The sequence below is a fragment of the Cryptomeria japonica genome, chromosome 9 (assembly GCF_030272615.1).
Source record: "Cryptomeria japonica chromosome 9, Sugi_1.0, whole genome shotgun sequence".
Taxonomy (NCBI): Eukaryota; Viridiplantae; Streptophyta; class Pinopsida; order Cupressales; family Cupressaceae; genus Cryptomeria; species Cryptomeria japonica.
Window position 1 is genome coordinate 583218984 of NC_081413.1, and position 20362 is coordinate 583239345.

Genomic DNA, 20362 nt, shown 5'->3' on the forward strand with positions numbered 1-20362 from the left:
CTTATATATAATTTAATAATATATAAGATATATAATAAAGTAATTTTATATTATGTATTAAATTTATATTTATATTATGTATTATATACACTATGTTTTATTTTAAAAATGTAAGAAAATATATGGTATTTTTTGGAAATTTTATTAAATATAAAATGTTATAAAATGTGTAAACTTGATGATACATAAGTTGAGAAACTCAATTAAAGGTTAAACGCATGAAATGGAGGAAAATTAAAAGTCCAATATCTTATGAATTTATCCAAACCAATTTAAAAGGTAATTTAAGGGAAATACTATTTTTTGACTAAAAAGTGTGATGAAATTTCATCTTCCCCAACACAAGATTGCACCTTTTAAAACATAAAATGTGATCAATTTTTATGTTCCAAAAAATACAATCATTATTTATAGAACATGAAATATAGTGTTTTATAAAAGAAAAAGCAATCTTATTTCTTAAAAATAATGGTCTCTCCCTCTATATATGTCTATTTCTATCCTTTTGTATTTCTTTCTTTCTCTCCATGTCCCCCTCTATCTTTTGTTCTCTATCTCTCCCTCTCTCTTATCTCTCTCTTATCTCTCCATCTATCTATCTCTCTCACACACAATGTATCTCACTATATGTCTCTCTCAACCTCTTACACTATACAAAGCCTATTCCTCTCTATCTTGTTGGCATATGATGACATGATAATATGAAGATAATATATGTTATCATTGATGTCAACAAGTATAGGTCAACTGGTATAAAGATTTGAAAGAAGTTGTTTTTGATGATCAAGTTGGAGAACTGGTATGAAGAGATGTAGTGAACCGGTGTCAGGGTTTCACTAAGTGTGACTATCGGTTGGTAGTCTCAGCTTTAGGGTTTCCGGTTTAGCAATCTAGCTTGTGTGATGCAACCGATGATATTTTGTGATGAGTTAGCTAAGAAATAAGGATGAGATCAAGATGCCATGTCAGTTTTGTGCACCTGAAGGATTTCCTTGAGGATCTTGCATGTGAAGATTGACTGCATTAAATGTCTACCTCGGGAATGAACATTCTTCTTAGCGATATGAGAAGAAAGCGTGATGGGTTATTGATTTCTATGTGCAGTGAGGAATGGATGATGTGGAATGACTTGTGATCTATTTGAGATTGTTTCATTCTTTGAAATGTGTTTGGACGGTCAGGATTGGACTACTTGTAATTGTAAACCTAAGATGCTTAGGGCTTAGGGTTTATGTTACTGACCTAATTGTTGTCTATAAGGTCGATGATGTTTGTTATTGTAATTTATTGGAAAAAGTTGTGTATGTATCCAAGTGATGAGATACTTGCTAGACCAGTGAGTGAAAACTACAGAGTGTGATTGTAGAGTAGAGGAACTAAAAAGGATCTGCCTTAGCATATAGTGATGTTATCAGATCAGAGGTTTACCTATTGTCTTCTAACCATTTCAACAAAAAGAAAATACCTTTTGCTAGGTAGCTTTAACAGGCTTATTGTAAATCCTCTAACCGAGTGACTCAAGTTCATTGAGTTCTTTAAATCCTCTAGCAAGGTAACCTTTAATAAGGTTTCAACCTTTAATAGGGTATATAGCCATCCCTTAACCAAGTGATCTTTAACAGGATTGGTTCCTAGCAGAAGCTTATTGTAAAGTTTTTAACTAGAGTAGGCTCCTAACAGAGCGAGCTTCAAAAGAGTTCAAAACAATCTTGTGGGTATTTATCCCCACCGTGGTTTTTTCCATTTGGGTTTCCATGTGAAAAATATGTGTGTCATGAGTTGCGCATTTTTCATGTGATGATTAAGCATTCTTTGTTTGAGTAATTATGCATGCAAAGCTAATGGGGTATTGATGATACACCATATGCATATGTTTATGGGTGAAGTAGTTATCAAGTATTGAATGTATTTGAAGTGTTCAGTTTTATTGCTTTATGTTGTCTGAAGTTTTACTATATTGAACCAGTATTGCCATGGTTAAGTTTAGTAATGTAGACAACTGGTTAGCATGGTTTTAACTTGATAAGTTACAAAGAAGTTTTTGTATGTACTGATTCACTACCCCACTTTCAGTACCAGTTAGGGTATTTTTTGTTCATCATTATTCATTAATTGGTATCAGAGTGACTCTAGGTCCTCGGTGATATAAGCTTAACCGCTTGAGGTATAAGATCTTGTCTTAATGATGAAGAGGGAAGGTCCTAAGTTCAATATAGATAACTTCAAAATATGGTTATATATCAGTGATATCAAGAGTTTGGGTTCTCAACACTGGAGCTATGTTGAGAATATATATGTAATCCCCACTGGCACTTTAACCGCTGATCAAAAACTAGGGATTCAAGAAAATGGTCAAGTTATGGAAACCCTTATTAACAGTTTGTCTGATATTGAGTTCATTGATGTACAAGATAAGGACACTCCTATAGATGTATGAGATGCACTGGAAACTATTTATGACGTTGATGAGCATGTCAAGCAAGCTAAGGAAGAGAGCCTTAGAGGAAAATTTCAAGACATGAGGATGGTTGAAGGTGAGACCATTCAACAATATGGCATAAGGATCAAGACTGTTGTTGGAGATATCAAGAGCACTAGTGGAACAATTGAAGATGCCACCATTGTCAATAAAGTTTTGAGATCATTGTTACTGGTCTATGCAATTAGAGTTGCTGCTATTCAGGAACTAAGGTCTATTGACAAAACCAAGGTATCCTTAGACTCTATCATTGAAAAATTGACTGCATATGATTTGAATAACTATGATGGCAGTGTTTAGAAGACTAAGCCATCTTTTAGAGCATCTCTTGTACCAACCAGAAAAGGAAAAGAAGTAAGTACCAGCTATGAATCCATGCAAAGAAGAATGCCAAGACTAGTCAAGATTAGTTATGAATCCAATAAGTACAAGATACCTTTAGTCTGTAGTATAATTGGAAAGAGTGGTGAACTTATTGGCACCGGTAAGCAGGCCAAAGGTAACTTGTTTCAATTGAATACCAAGATTAGTCGGTGTCTGATGGCAAAGTTTGATGACAATTGGATATGGCATAGGAGACTTTGTCATATGAACTTTGATAATATTTTAAAGTCTAGTAGGATCAAGGCAGTAAGAGGATTACCTTTGCCGAACAAACTAGAGAATACTTTATGAAGAGAATGTCAACTTGGGAAGATGTCTTCCTCAAATTTCAAAGGTGTCATTTTCAATAGAAAACTTACTTGATCTTGTGCATACCGATTTGTGTGGTCCTATGAAAACTAGAAGTATTCAGGGAGATAGGTATTTCATGATTCTTACTGATGACTACTCAAGAATGACGTGGATCACATTCTTGAAAGAAAAGTCTGAGGCGTTTGGAAAATTTAAATCCTTCAGAGCATTAGTAGAGAAGGAAAGTGGTCAAAAGATAAAATACCTAAGAACTGATCAAGGAGGTGAATTCACTTCTGATGAATTCAACAAGTACTGTGAAGATAGCAGTATCAAGAGGTAGTTGTCTACCCCAAGGAAACCACAACAAAATGGCATAGTAGAAAGGAATAATAGGATTGTATTTGAAGCAGCTAGAACAATGTTGATCAAAGAAAAGGTTGCTCACACTTTTTGGAGAAAAGTGGTGAGCACTACAGTCTATACTATGAATCAGGCACTCATCAAGAAAGGTAAAAATAAAACCCCTTATGAGTATTGGACCGGGAAGACCCCCACTATGAGTTATTTTAAAGTATTTGGCAGTAAGTGTTACATCAAGAGAGGTGAGCATCTGAGAAAGTTTGATGCTAAATGTGATCAAGGAATATTTCTGGGATATTTACTAGTACATTTGGGCCTAATTTTGGATGGCTAATTATCAGAATTTTGGCAACACCACATCGGACTTTTGACCAATTTAGTCATTGAAAACTTGTCATTGGTCTTCTCGACAGAGACATTCACGTCGAATGTTCGATGACATTATGAACTCTTCCAACGACGGCTATGTTTTCTCCCCCGACCAAAAATTTTGACGGATTACTGTCAAGATTCTGAAGGATGCTATGTTTGCTCTTCGATGACTGTACGACAAGGAAGTGACTTCGGATATACAACATCCTTGTTGGATGTTTCTTTAGTTGTCATCGGAAGTCTGATAGTCTCAGATGATGTGGGTCAGACGGATTTGTCGTCGGTACATGAAAGAATTGAACGAGTTCTACTTTTAAAAATTGCATAAAACATTTATTATTTATTTGATTCAGTGTTATTTGCAAAAAAGGATTATTAATGATGTTTCCTTTCTCCAAGAATTGTCTAGGATCTTTCCGTCAGATAATATGTAACATCTAATGACTAAATCTTTTCTTTACAAATGCTTATTTTATTTAATTATCATCTAAGCGTGAATTAAAATTTATATACGGAAGAAGAACATGCAAGCTGAAGACTCATGTGCGAGTAAATTTCATAAAAGAGAGCAAGTAGGGATTATCTTGAATGACATGGAAACAAGCTCATCAACTGCCTAGAAGAGAGAAATTGGAGAAAAGTAGAGGAAAGTGTTAAAGGGTGATAAATACATAGAGAGTATGAAATACAAACAAACAATATCTGGAGTCTGTGATGTGACATCTCTAATTTATGTCTGGAGGGACTAACTGGTTTTGGAGTTCCTACGAAACCTATTGGGCCACGCTTGGAGGAAATCAATGTGCTTATGCAAGGAGCACTTTTTTTCTATTATGAGAATGATGCTTTTGCACTGAAGGATATTTGGAAGGCAATATCCAAAAATTTCTATAGTGTCAAACCAGAGTTGGTGGACTCAAAGTAATTTTCAACTTTCAGAAGACCAAGAGGTTATGTACACAATCTCCCAATAGAAGGGAGATTTCAAGCATTACCTCTCCCCCCATGACTATTCAGGAAGAACTTCCTTAGATAAAGGACTATTGGCCTCCATGGGATCAAAGAAAAAAATTGAAGCATAGACTCTAGATAATGTGGTGGTGTCCTTCGTGAAGAACTCTGCACTATAATTGAAAATTCATGAGGGAAACTACAAGATAGTGAATAGAAATACATTCTTGAAAAGTGGGAAGAATGGATCTTGGTTTGGGTAGGGCTAGGTCAGATGGCTCCTGTAGAGGTTGATGAGATAGAAATCATATTAGGATTTGAAAAATATCACACTCGTGGAACTTCGTGTGTGATTGATTGATTGCGCTGTTTGGGTAATACATTCCTAATAGATACAATTGAATACCATTTATCTGTATTGATTAAAGCCTTTTATCCTGATGAGATTAAATTAAAGTTATTTCTCTTCTATCTTGTATTGGTGGAGAAGAAGTCACTTTGCATCAACCTGGGATACATTTAACTTGTGTTGTATCTACAGAAATGTGTATTTTAGGTCGATGCAATGCAACCTCTTCTCCACCAATACAAGATAGAAGAGAAAGTACTTTAATTTAATTCCATTAGGATAAAAGGATTTAATCAAGATAGATAAATGGTATGCAACTGTATCTATTTGGAATGCATTACCCAAATAGCGCAATCGATCAGTCGCACATGAAGTTCCACGAGTGTGATATTTTTCAAATCATAATATTATTTCTATCTCATGAACCTCTAGAGGATCCACCTGACCTTGCCCCACCTAAACCAAGTTCCATTCTTTGCACTTTTCAAGAATGTATTTCTATTCACTATCTCATAGTTTTCCTCATGAATTTTCAATTATAGTGTAGAGTTCTTCACGAAGGACATCGTCACACCGTCTAGAGTCTATGCTTCAATTTTTTTATTTAACCCCATGGAGGCTAATAGTCCTTTGTCTAAGAAAGTTCTTCCTGAATAGTCATGCGGGGGAGAGGTAATGCTTGAAATCACCCTTTTATTGGGAGATTGTGTACATAACCTCTTGGTCTTCTGAAAGATGAAAATTACTTCGAGTCTGCCAACTTTAGTTCCACACTATAGAAATTTTCAGATATTGCCTTCCAAATATCCTTCAATGCAGAAGCATCAATCTCATAATAGAAAAAAGGTGCTCTTTGCATGAACACATTGATTTCCTCCAAGTGTGGCCCAATAGGTTTCGCAAGAACTAAAAAACTAGTTAGTCCCTCTGGACATAAATTAGAGACGTCACATCACACACTCTAGACAATGTTTGTTTGTATTGCATACTCTCTATGTATTTATCACCCTTTAACACTTTCCTCTACTTTTCTCCAATTGCTCTCTTTTAGGCAGCCGATGATCTTGTTTCCATGTCATTCAAGATAATGCCTACTAGCTTTCTTTTATGAAATTTACTTGCACATGAGTCTCCAGCTTGTATGTTCTACTTCCGTACAAATATAAATTTTAATTCACACTTAGATGATAATTAAATAAAATAAGCATTTGTAAAGAAAATATTTAGTCATTGAATGTTACATATTATCTGATGGAAAGATCCTAGATGCAATTCTTGGAGAAATGAAACATCATTGATAAACTTTTTTTCAAATAACACTGAATCAAATAAATTTAAAATGTTTCATGTAATTTTTCAAATTAGAACTCATGCAAGGTTTTCATGCATCGACGAAAAAGTTGTCTGACCCACACCATTATCCATAATAGAACAAATCAATATAATAGGCTATTATAAATAATATATACAAAAATATGAAAGAAAATTAAATTACCATTACAAACCCATAAACCATTAAATAGTGAAAATAGATATAAATTTCTAAATGTCTCCCTACAAACACCACAACCATAACCAAAACAAAAAAAATTCTTACCCGCAAAAACTAAGTAGCTGGTGAGTTGCAAGTCTACAACATCTCTCAGATGATCAAACCATTTCTTAATTTTGTTCTTCTAATTAATCAATGGATTTAGTTGAGTGTACAAGTTTTCTATTTGAAGCCTTCCATTTCCCTATATTTGAGGCTTAATAAAATTCTTGTGAGTAGAATGGTGAAGTTTATCACCCAAACAAATCATATACAAGGGAGACAATCACTTAAGGTCCATCTGATCTTAAGACATTGATGCCCACTTTAGCATGTCACATCCTAAATTGACAAGACTCGTGATTGGGACCCAAAATATGACCCCTCATTTATTGCCTCATGTGAGAAAAAATTCAAACACTTTATGTATGATTAGGTATAAAAGGAAGCCTACCCTGTCATTTGAAGGGTTCTACCTACAATTCAAGTGATCTCTTAATTATAAAATCATTTAAATTCCAAGTGAACAAGAAATCAAGCATTCATCAAGCATTGAAGGAGAATTCAAGTTAAAGCACAACATTCATGATCAACAGTCTGCATGACATCCTAAGACCTTATGTGAGGATTCAAGAAAGATTCATCAAGGTATCATGTTCAATTTTAAGTATTGTTAGATTAGATCTAAAGGAATCATTTTAAAAAGGGAGGAAGAGATATTTTCCTAAAGATGTCTACCTCCAAAAATAGAAGAGATATTTAATAAAGATATCATCTTTTAAATTAATAAATGGGCAGGAGATTAAGAATACAAAACTTTCATATTGCACACTTCAAGGTATATTTAAACCTATTTGACCTAGAAAATCCCCCATCAACAAACCTATTTTTGTCATTTTGCGTGTAGAAAATTGATTCAGGAGTTACGTGTGAAGAATTTGGCAAAGTAAATGATGACAATCAAACTCAAATTTTGATGGCATAAAAAGCATAAGAGTAGGCCATTTCACACCTCCTAGTCCCAAGAATTTTTGACAACCTTTTGATAGTAGATTCTGTGTACCATTCTAATCCAAAAAGCATTCATTTTGTGTACATCTTTCATTCCTAAAATCAGTTTAAAGTGTATTAATTTAGGGACCTTTCATAAAATATTCTCAACTTACACATCATAAAAGGATCTGAAAATATTCATTGTTTAAAATGATAAGAATTTGGTTGTTCCATACACCTTCCTTTACTATTTTAAAAATATCATTGACCAAAATATTGTGCAGTAATAGTATGGAGTTCATTTCATCTATTTTATGCCCAAAGATTTCATCATACCACTTTCTTTTCAAAGGCGACTGATCGATTGCGTTGTTTGGGTAGTGCATACCAAATAGATATAGTTGCATACCATTTATCTATCTTGAAAGCTTTTTATCCTGATGGCATTAAATCAAAATTCTTTCTCTATTTTCTGGTGATCTCTGGAGTAGAGGTTGCATTGCATCGACCTAGGATACATTTAACTTATGTTGTATCTGCAAAAATATGTATCCTAGATCAATGCAATGCAACCTCTGCTCCACCAATACTAGATAGAAGAGAAAGTACTTTAATTTAATTCCATCAGGATAAAATGCTTTCAAGACATATATTAGGTATAAAAGGAAGCCTACCTTGTCATTTGAAGAGGTCTACCTACAATTCAAGTGATCTCTTAATTGCAAAAGAAAGGAAGAGATAGTTGGAAAAGAGATATTATGGAAACACTACATAATTTAAATGAAGGCAACCAAAAGAATGCAGAGAGATAAAAAAATCTATAGAGAAACTATTTTACATACGTCCAATACAAAATTGTAGGGTGGAACAATAAAAAATGGCAAATCAAGGAAAGAATGAAAGATCCACACCAAATTCTTATACAATGCACTCCATTTGAAGGATTTTCATTCATCACAAGATAGTGAAGGGGTCATTATGATGATTTATTTGAAGGTTCATAAGTTAAAGGTAGTCACAAATATATAAAGAGTGAATAAATTCAAGAGCCCGATGAATTGCCGGTGTAGCATGAGGATGTATGATCTTAATAATAGCAAAATGATATTATGATGGTGGTGAAACTACAAAAGTTTTGATCATATTTTTATTGAGAATGAAAGCAACCACCTTGACCTCATGAATGATAGGCATCATGTTGTAGAGTATCAACCCTTGTTGAACAAGGGTGTCACATTTTTGAGGTTCTATCAGTGCAAGGAGACATTTTGTGTATATGAAGTGGTTACAATTAGCCACTTTGTGTATAAGTAGAGAGGAGAGGTTGATGTCTTTGTTTATTTTCCTACAAAACAATTAAAGAGGTCCTCAAAAAGGAGGAACAATTGACAATTATTATTTTTGCTCCACAATGTACAGACAAGAAGAAATAGGGTATTACATTTCCTACCAAGTATGATTGGACATGAAATTGTAGTACCATGAATGACAATGAGCCCCTAATAGGTAATTAAGCTACCAATGTCATATAGCAAGATAAAAACATAATAGGTTATAAATGTCATTTAGAAGCGATATGATAAGTGTATAACTCATTGTCACCTATTATTTAAATGTTACTAGAACTACAATAAGTAATTCAATTTTAATCTCCAAATCATGACATTCATTAGTGGAATAGTTGATGATGCTTGAAAAAAGGATTGTCCTAATTTTATTTATTGTTTTTTCTTCAATTGTTCAAGGGGAGAGTAATAAAGTTGGCTTTAAGAAACTCATACAAAATTATCTCTTGTTGTGATATTAAAAGTTATTGGAAAAGTCATAGATATAGTAGACAATGGGGGAGGGGATGTCAACAAAGGAGGAGGATAGAAACCTAAATCAATGTATATCACTTAAAAAGCCACTTGATACTTAATCAACATGTCTATCATATGCAAGACAATCGATACAAATTAGTATGTATTAGTTAAGCCCAATAGCAACCAATGTTCATAGTTAATATATTAACTGATATTAATCAGAGTGCATTGGTTAAGCCTGATAACAATCAGTGTTCATAGTTAATATGTTAACTAATATTAATCGGAGTGCATTGGTTTTAATGTAAACCGATACCAATCGATCTTCTGTGCTATGATATTTATAACTGACTATCAGTAGTTAAGCATTGATCGAACTTTACAAGTATGGTTGAATATATACAAATTTAAGAATGATCATCAAATGAAGGAACAATAGCTTGAAGTCTTCATCATAGTTTATCGATAGGATAGATGATTTAATGAGAGACTTCATTTATCTCTCATTCAATCATTTATCTTACCAAGGCTATCATGCATTAATAGGATAAAGGGACCTTATATCAAATTAAGGAAGGCATAAGAGTGATATATGTATTAGTCTAATTATTATACTTTTTGAATATTTATCGTTAGTATCACCTAACAACCAAGCTTCACACAATGGATGAGGAGCAAGTTCGCACAAGAGAGAGAGATAGATCACCAAATGTTGGAGAGAAAATTACATGTGTTGACAACCTTAAGAACAATTCACCTTGTATGTTATTGATTCATTATGCCATGCAAATGATTTGCTTATATACTTCACTTATGGTGTCAAGTCTCAAGTCAGCCTGCCTTGTTAATTTAATAATAATATTATGTATATCATCCAAATAGGTCTTGACCTATTAAGAAATTAATGCTTGATTGCCTTTATCACATGCTACATGAGTTTGGGCCCAACCCAATTACATAATTGATCAAAATACATATTGGACCTACCCTATCTACAAGTCACATTCAATATAGGACCACAAATTACATCACCCAATTAGGGTCAGACCAAATTACAAGTTACATTTATAGGGTCTATCCTATCCACAAGTTACATTATATATAGGTCTTGCCCAATCAAGACATAATTACAAGTTACATGTATTTGGGCCCATCCCTAAGTTCGATTTATATAATAGATAATACGTGTATTTTAATTATCATTGACAATATTAAAATACAATAGATAGGTATTCAAGCTAGCTACTATTTCAACACATTCTAACACATGTATCTATTTCTATGCAATAATTAGTAGTAGCTACATAGACTAGCATGGTACATAAGTTCTTTTCTAATAGTGCCCTTCATATGCGATTCTTTCAAGATTATTTAGTTGTATCTACCTTTTTAAGTTATGCAAATGGAGATTAGATTAGGTTATGTATCTACTTTCTTGCTCTGTAATTCTTATTGTGTTTAATAATTTTTTATCCCTTTGGTGAGAATAAAGGAGGTTGATGATAAATATCTATATTGTCTATTAGTTGATTCCCATGCCAAAACTTATCAGACAAACTAAAATATGATAATCTTGGTTAAAAAATATCATACAGAAGAATAATGAGTTATGTCTTAAGTTTCATTGCATGGTGTTATGTGACATTGGATAAGTTCGCTACTATTAATCATGAAATATGATGGACTAATCATGGATGGTGTTGAAATTGTTATGACAAACCCAATGGAGCCATGGTTTACTCACAAGGTTGATCAATATGAAATTTCAAGCAGCTTCCCGAGTTCCATAACAATTGTAGTTGTGGTTTACTTCACTCAACTGTCATGAAAACAAAAAGTGCTAAGATCAGAAAAAACCTCTCCCCTATGGGTCCGCTTCCAGCCCCGAATGATTGCCCAGAAAAAATCGGTTGTCAGGGGTAACTTTAAGAACCCCCCCCGAGCAACTGTGTAAAATCCTAGCAAATCAGACATTATTTTCGAGGGAAAATTTTCATATCAATGGCAAAAAACAATTTTAAAATGAGGAAAAAATTATTTTGCATTTGCGATTTTTTTTCTAGGGTTTCTGGTGAATAATACCTTGTTCTATGGGGAAAATATTTATTGTGGGAGGCGAATAATTTTTGTTAAAAGGAACAAATATATAATTGTATGAGCGAAAAATTTTACTCCAAAGGAAAAATTATTTAAATGTGTTGGTGATTTTTATCCACCGCTTGAAAATTGTTTAAATGTATTGGCAATTTTTTCCACCACTTGAAAATTATTTAATTTGTTTTAGCGGATATTTTGTTATTTATGGTACAATATATAATTCATTGGCAATTTCATGAATTCATTGCCATTAATAGACAAGGCACATCACATCACATCAGTACATCACATCACATAATACATTGAGTTTTATTTCGGCCCAATTTTCTGAAGAGAACATTGGTCACCAGAAAGTGCCCAGAATGGAATTGGATTCAATAGACACATATCAAATGTCATGAATCATGATCAATAATTTTGTTCATTTAATATATATCTAATCACTTATGACAATCCACTCTATCCCCATGAGTTCCAATGTGATACTTGCCAATTTGGTACTAGTTCAAAGTTGTTTCCATTTTCGTACAACAGTGCATTTATGGGAAAGATTTATAGAGATACGAAATATTTAAAAAAATTTATAGCAATTAATACTGTTAAAGAAGTAATTAATACAATCAAGAGCTTCAACAATTTATATACGATCTCTGTTTCTTTCATCCTCATTTAGCCTTTTCCATTTGGTAGATAAATCATCGGAGCTCAAGCTATTTTAGGTTTATAGGCTCACTGCTCAGGTTGTTTAATTTGTTAATCTATTTTCTCAAGATGGACACTCCCATCTTCTTGAGAAGCATTTCTGCAGAGGACCAGAGGGCCTTTCTAGGCTCTGTTAGAGACCCATCCCTCCAATCAGTCTGCAAGGAGGTTGGCTCATTTACCAATGAGGCTATACGGATGGTGTTGGGCAGAGAATTTATGTGAAATGAAAATAGGTACTGTGTTAACACAAACCTTCCATCGCACTTCTTAGCATCTCTTTTGGACCTGGGAGGAGACAAGGTGGATATGCTGATGCTGTTGAGGAAGGTTTTTAAGGAAGACTTCCTCGGAGATGAAATTACTCTTGTCGTTCTTGTAGAAGTAGGAGTGGGGATCCCTTGGATGAGTGATTTATCCAAGCTTCTCCTCCCTGACCAAACACTGCCAGTGGCTAGGTAACCATTTCTCCTAAACCTGAATGCAGAGTAGCTGACGCGTCACAGAATATGGGCGCGGATTGGCAGGGATTTCCTCCTGAAATGGTTCCTCCTTGATGACTTTCCAAACTACATGTGGATTGAAGAATTCTCTCAGCTTATGATGTACGAAGAATTCTACATGGAAGGAGGGTGAGATTCTTAGGGCAAAATTGTAAGCAATTCCATTACCTGTGCCCTAGCCCCGCCCCCTTGTAGTTTTTTTTCCTATGTCCTTGAACCCTAACAGGCTGCCAGTGGCTCACTCATTTTGGCTTTTAAGTTTTTGGGGGACTCAAGTCTCAAACGAAAAAATTGTAAATTTCAAAAGCATAAATAGTAATGATAATTTTTCAAATTCCAGTTTGTTTCACTTTGCCTCTTATAGTGTTATGGATATAAAAATGCTTTCTATAATTTTATTTCATTTTTCTTAATTAATTTCTTTCAAATGCTTTTTGTATATGAGCTACGTTATTTCAATTATTTGTTAAATAATGGAAATAAATTTAATACCGTGATCTTTTTTATGTAATGCTATAAAAAAAAATTCAATTCGTTCCATTAATTATTTGTACATTGATTATGGTTTATTATAATTTTATAAATATATACTATATAGTCATTCAAAATACAAAATTTCAAAATTATCAAGATACAAAAGTTTATCAGTAAAGGTTTTTTTATTCTATTAATTCAAAAGTTTCAAGATACAAAATTTGCCCACAGCTTATAGCAAGCAGACAAAAAAACTTGTTCATTGTCGATAGGCCGCTCACTCAGTCTCACTATCCCCCTAGGTTGCCTCCTCCCAGTCCCTTCCCTCCTCGGAGGTCGATGCTTTGGCTTTCTCTTTTTCTACTTCAGCTTTCATTTTTGGAATGCAGTTTAGGTACCCGAAGTCAGGGTCGCCCTCCAAGCTTGCCAGTAGCTGTATAACCCTTCCTTCTTTAGCCCTATCTCTCAATGCCCTACCAACCTCCATCCTTGCCACCACATGCAAAGCCTTTAGGAATTCATCCACCCTTGTTAATTTCACAAATAGTTTCATCGCTTCCCACCCCACTCGGGCTCGTTCACGGTATTGGTATTTGATTTCATCCTTCGGGCCATGAATAAAAGGAAGCAATTCCTCCTGGTCATCCCCTTCCTTAATTCGAATGCCAACTCCCGACACCACCCACTCCAAGATTGAATCGAGGCTAATCAAAAACTCCCCACCAATCAATTTGACCAATGTGAGTTTTACCTTTTCCACCTCCAGTTTGAATTCACAGGCCCACGCCATAATCAGAGAGTAAACCTCCATGTTAGTTTGATACCGGTGACTGATATGTGCCAACTCCTCCACAAGCATCAATCGAGCTGCCACCCACAACTTCTCCTCCTTAAACCTGAACAGTCCTTGCATTCGTTTATCAGATACTTTGCTCAAAAAGGGCACCAACTTCTTGTCTGTTGAAAGTGTGAAATTGGCCTCCATTGTCACCTAAAATTTCAAAATCACTTCCTTCAAAAATGTCTTACAGAAGGTATGACTCTACGAACTACGGATTTGTTCTGCAACTGCTTCAAAGCAAAAAGTGGTACACAGATCAAAAGGTAAAAAAATCTCCCTTCGTCTTATAGGCCGAGTAATGAATGTGCACGATAAGACATTAATGCCATGAGATCAGGAAAAAGATTTCCTACCATCCTCCCCTTCCTCCGTTCGTGCGACATGCGGCAGGCAACTCCTTCTGCAACAATTAATCACCACCTTGGCATTTTTACTTTCCAAATTTGCTTGCCTTAATAGGTTGAGGACTGCAGTTGCACATTTTTTTATATTAATACACTAAATTTATGTTGAACTTTTATATATATTTTTAAACTATTTTTGAAAATTATATATAGTAAACATATTTTCAAAGAATTTTGTTAAACTTTAAATTAATATTTTAGATTTAATATTGAATGTTTTCTTTTTAATATTGAACTTTTACCTTTCAAATTGTATATCAAAATTTATATTTTTATTTAGTTATTTGTTTTATTCTAGAAATTAAGTTTCATGTTTTATACTATTTTTGAATTTCAAATTTTTACAAATAATATTAACATTCTATTTAATAGTTATCTCAAACTATTGCACATCTTTAATTACAAATAATATTAACATTATATTTAATAGTTATCTCAAACTATTACCTAGAATTCAACATTTTAAATTTAATTAAATAGAATTAAGTTTATAGTCTATAGACTATAAATCTCTTTTTCGGGAAGAATTTTAAAATGATTAAATAGACTTTAAAAATAGACCCAAAAAGTAACACGAGTATGGTGACGTGCCAAAAAAATGGCAGAAGTTGTGGGACCCACTTCATCTTAAAATAGGTACCATCGATAGTTGGATGAACAAAGGTCAATGGCTAGGCTAGATTTCAGCCCGAATGTGGGAAGTGAACACCTTTTTGAGAACTTTGCCCAGAATTGGACATTTTAAATTTAATTAAATATAATTAAGTCTATAAAGCTTTTTTTTAGGTGGAGGTTTAAAATGATTAAATAGACTAAAAATCAAACCGAAAAAGTGACACGAGTATGGTGACATGCCAGAAAAATGGCAGAAGTCGTGGGACCCACTACATCTTAAAACAGGTACCATCGACCATTGGATGAACAGAGATCAACGGCTAGGGTGGATTTCGGCCTGAATGTGGGAAGTGAACACCTTTCTGAGAACTTCACCCTAAATTGGACATTTTAAATGTAATTAAATATAATTAAGTCTATAGAATAAATTGTATTTAATTATTTTTTGGGTGGAGGTTTAAAATGATTAAGTAGACTACAAATCAAACCTGAAAAGTGACACGATTATGATGATGTGCAGAAAAATGATAGAAGTCATGGGACCCACTACATCTTAAAATAGGTACCATCGACCGTCGGATGAACAAAGATCAACGACATAGGGTGGATTTCGGGGTGAATGTGGGAAGTGAACAGATTTATGAGAACTTTTTCTAGAAAAGTGACACGAGTATGGTGACGTGCCTAAAGACTGGCAGAAGTCATGGGACCCACAATAACTGACAATAGGTACCATCGTCCATTGCATGAGCAAAGATCAATGACTTAGGGTGGATTTTGGCTCGAATGTGGAAAGTGAACACATTTGGGATAACCTCACTCGGAATTGAAACATTTTAAATTTAATTAAATATAAGTAACTCTATAAAGCACTTTTTTGGGTGGAAGTTTAAAATTATTAAACAGACATAAAAAATAGACCCGTAAAGTCACAATAGGTACCTTGGTCCCTCGTCCGTTGGATGAGCAAAGATCAATGGCTTAGGGTGTATTTCGACCTGAATGTGGGAAGTGAACACATTTGGAAGAACTTCACCTAGAATTGAACGTATTACATTTAATGTCCTCAGAATTTGTACTGAAGTAGTGAACATTTTGACTTTCAGCATTGAACAGTTATTAATAATAATTAATAAAATTACAACATGATTCTTAATGTCCTTGGAATTTATACTGAAGTAATGAATGTTTTTTCCTTCGGCATTGAATAGTTATTAATAGTAATTAATAAAATTACAACATGATTCTAGATATTTTGCACTTTAGGTTTTACTTTTCTACTTTTCAGAGTTTTCAAAATAAGAGACTCGTAAATCATAATCGTCTTTCATTTCTTGGACAAACCTGTAAATCGAGGGAGATTCAGAAACAACTACTAGATTGAGGAATGCAAGTTGCAAAAGAGACTGTCTGCGCCAATTTAGTGAACTAGAAATTCCAATTTCCGGGTAAAATCTAGAACAGTTACATGCCGCCTTTTTTGCTTTTGGTAATCTCGTGGTCCAATTTGAGGGTTAGCATTTTTTAGGTTTTTATTGAGTATTATTTTAAATTATTAACAATAATAGTAATGGGGAAAACAGGAAGCAGTAGTTCAACAAGAAGCCAAGTGAAAAATAAAATGTACCTAACCAAACTGGTTAAAACACTAGGTTTCACTAATGAATACCATGATATTTATGACCCTGTTATCCATGGTGAAAAGTGTATCATAGATATTAGATATAAATTGTCTAGTAAGGCGACAGATGCATCCAGGGTAAAATTTACTATTTTCAAGCCAATGTTAAAACAAAAAACAAATAAAATTGCATCATGGGATGTTGGATTGGGAAACATGGTGTTACCTAAAGTATTCCCTTACCCTGATTTTTTCATGGTCTGCGCCAAAAATTATGATGAAGATAAAAAAGCAATTGTCAATAAAAATACAAAAGAGGAAATTCTGTCCATAAATGAGGGAGAATTTTCTCGTTTGTTGAACCTAGGATTTGAAGCCCAAAACTCAAACATCCAAATTGACCTTGAAAAGATGGCAGGGAATTATGAGAGTCTCGATCCAAGTCGTAGAGATTCATTTATCAAAGCTCTAATAAAGATTGGTACTGGTATTGTGTTGGATCAAAATCATAAGCCTCCTTATGATTCTAACATTTTTATTCCATGGATTGGGGATACTGTTTCCTTGTTGTCATTTTGCCTGGGATTGGAAAATGATATGGAAGTGGGTGCAAGCCTTCTTGAAATGATTTATAATATCCATTGTGCAGGTCAGCTAGTAAGATATAATTTTATTGAGCACATTGTAAAATCCATGCAAAAACAATTATTGATGATCAAAAAGGTTCCTGTAAGACATTTAGTTCTCATCCTACTTGTTCTATCTCCTCCTATACAAGTATCATGCAATATTCAAGACCGACAAGCTTCAAATTGTGAGCTATAAGATTGATGAGAAGACTAGGAAGAGAGCAGAGTGTCCAATATATGATTGGACCCCAAAGATAAGGATGCATGATAACAAAAAGAACTACAACCATTTTGTAGACTTATTTTTGGCACTAATGTATAATGAAATTACAAGCACTCCAATGCATAGGTTGCCTGTGTCTTGTATAGATTGCATTCAACTCGGAAGTCAAATAGAATTGGTTGACTGGTTCTTCATGGAAGAATTCACTATGTTAAGGTTTTACGGATCGACAGTAAAACCATATAGACTTCCAATACATGTGACAAATAGGGTATTTGCATTAGAGTATGTACAACAATTGGAGAGCACAAATAGGCACTTCTATGGTCAACAAAAGAAGAGCATATTTCCTTCCTTGCCTTTCTCATGTGGAGGGTTCACATTTGAGAGAAAAGCATTCAATGTTGCACATGATTTTTTGATAGTTTTTAACTTTGGTGATTAGGGTCTCTGGCAGTATGATCCAATCGGTGTAGTTCAAGCAAGGCTTAAGAAAAATGGGAACTCTTCAGCGTTATGTCAACATGAAAGTAAACCATTACTAGAAAATCTTAGAAACATGGACTCTTGGGATGAGGTTAAAAAAGAGATGGAGAAAATTGCAACTGACAAAAACATTTCAAAAGAAGAAATTTCATCACAAATTATGGCATTGCAAATGCACACAGAGAGGAAAACAGAGGAGGGCGAGGGCATCCAAAATAGGAGGTCCTACAATTTCTACCTAAAATCTACTAATCCATCTAACAAATCTATTCCCAAATCAATTCTGCACGAATGTAAAGAGAATTATTTCCCTCAAACCAAAATAAATGATTTTTGGGCTATGAGGAGGAATCTCGGTGACCCAAAGACAAGTGTAGAATTTGAGAGCATCGATGAGGATGCAGAGTTTAGAAAATTGTGGGATATGGAGCATGGCGGGACTAAAGGTGATGATGATGAGCATGAGGTTTCCGTTGAGCCCCCTCCAACAACTACTACAGTCTCAAAAATATTAGGTGGAGTTAGTGAGTCCATGAAAGAAAAATATAGCAAGGGGGCAAACCTTGTGGAAAAAATGGGTTTTGAAGGTGGTGGTCTAGGTGTCAGAGGAGATGGCATTTGGTATCCACTTCAGGTACAACTTCCATCACAGTAAAAATCAAAAGGTCATCTTAAACCAGTCATTGGACTTGATTCTTCATATTCATCATGGATAGGTACTACTCATTACCCTCAAGGTCCACCTACATTTGTTTCAGGTTCAAATCCATAAACACCACCACATCATGGTATTCCCATTGGTGGTGAATCAAGTGCCACTACCACTGGTGGGAAATTTGGGGATAGTATTCCTATTATTGTTCAGTCAAGTGATGCTATGATTGGTGGGGTTGGCATGGGTACTACTACTGATACTAGTTGTCTTGGTGCTGCACAAGGGCAACAATAAAATATCCCTCGCAAGAGGACAATAGAGTTAGATACTCAATCTCATACTATTCAGAATCCTATATCAAGTGCCACTGACACTACAAATCAATCATTTGCAGCTTCATATCACACACCTCAAAAGACTATGAAAACTACACATGAAAGGGTCAGTGGGAGTGGGACAACATCAGGAACTATTGTTGGTAATCCTGGTCAAGCATTAGTTAAAACCACAAGAATAAGTGGAACTGGAGCCTATGGTATTCCTATGTCACCTTTCAAACATTCAATTACTTCATCAAGCCCAGATTTTCAATTTCATGATTACTATGAAAAATATGAACACACAACAAAAGCAAATAAAGAAAAAAAAAAGTATTTCATTGGAATTTCATGTCTGAAGTTGTAAATGAACAACCTGCAAGGAATATGGTATTTCCAACATATGACCCATAGAAAGATATGATGGAGTTCATGGTTGTTATGCCCCTAGGCCCATCTAAAGATAAAAATCCACCACCCAGTCAAATAGATCCCTCTGAATTTCAAGTTACCACCCTCCAAATGGATTTTTCCAAAGTACATAATGTGGACAAACTTAGTGTGTCAAAAAAGACTAACAAAGTGGTCTACACTTCACTGCTAAAGGTGAAGAGAGAAAAAAATATACTGAAGAAACAAATAGAAAAGTTACCGGCAGAATTGGAAAATGAAAAAATCAAGGATGAAAGTAGCAGATAGCAAGTGCAATGATTTATAGAAAAGGATAAACAATTTGGGCTCTGCAGTAGAAATTGCAGAGTATGAGAAGAAGGATGCAGAATTGAAGGACCTGACAGAAAAACTGGCTAAAAGCAGTAAAAAAAATGTTGAGGAAAAAGCCAGTTTTCAAAAATTATACAAAATTTATGAGTCTGCTGCCACCAAAATTAGAAAATTATAGGACCTATTGGATCATGGGAAGGAAAAATAAAAACATTTGCAACAGGAAGTAGAAGAAGAAAGAAAAAAATGTGCACAAATGAAAGAAGACTTGCACAATGCAAATGATAAAATAAAAAATTTGGAGGATAGATTGAAAGATAATATGAAAAATACAACAAAGTATATACAAGAAAACATTTGGCGGCAAGAGGAGTGAGAAGTTGTGTGAATGGTTTCAATTGACTGAAAGTATGAGACAATTTTTTTATAAAAATCAAAGGCCACTATGAGAAGAGCACACATGTTTATTCAAAAGAGGAAATGGCAAAAAAGATTTTGAAAGTAGTCTACAGTTCTAGTGAATAGCTACTTGGCATCCAAGGGAATTAAGAGCC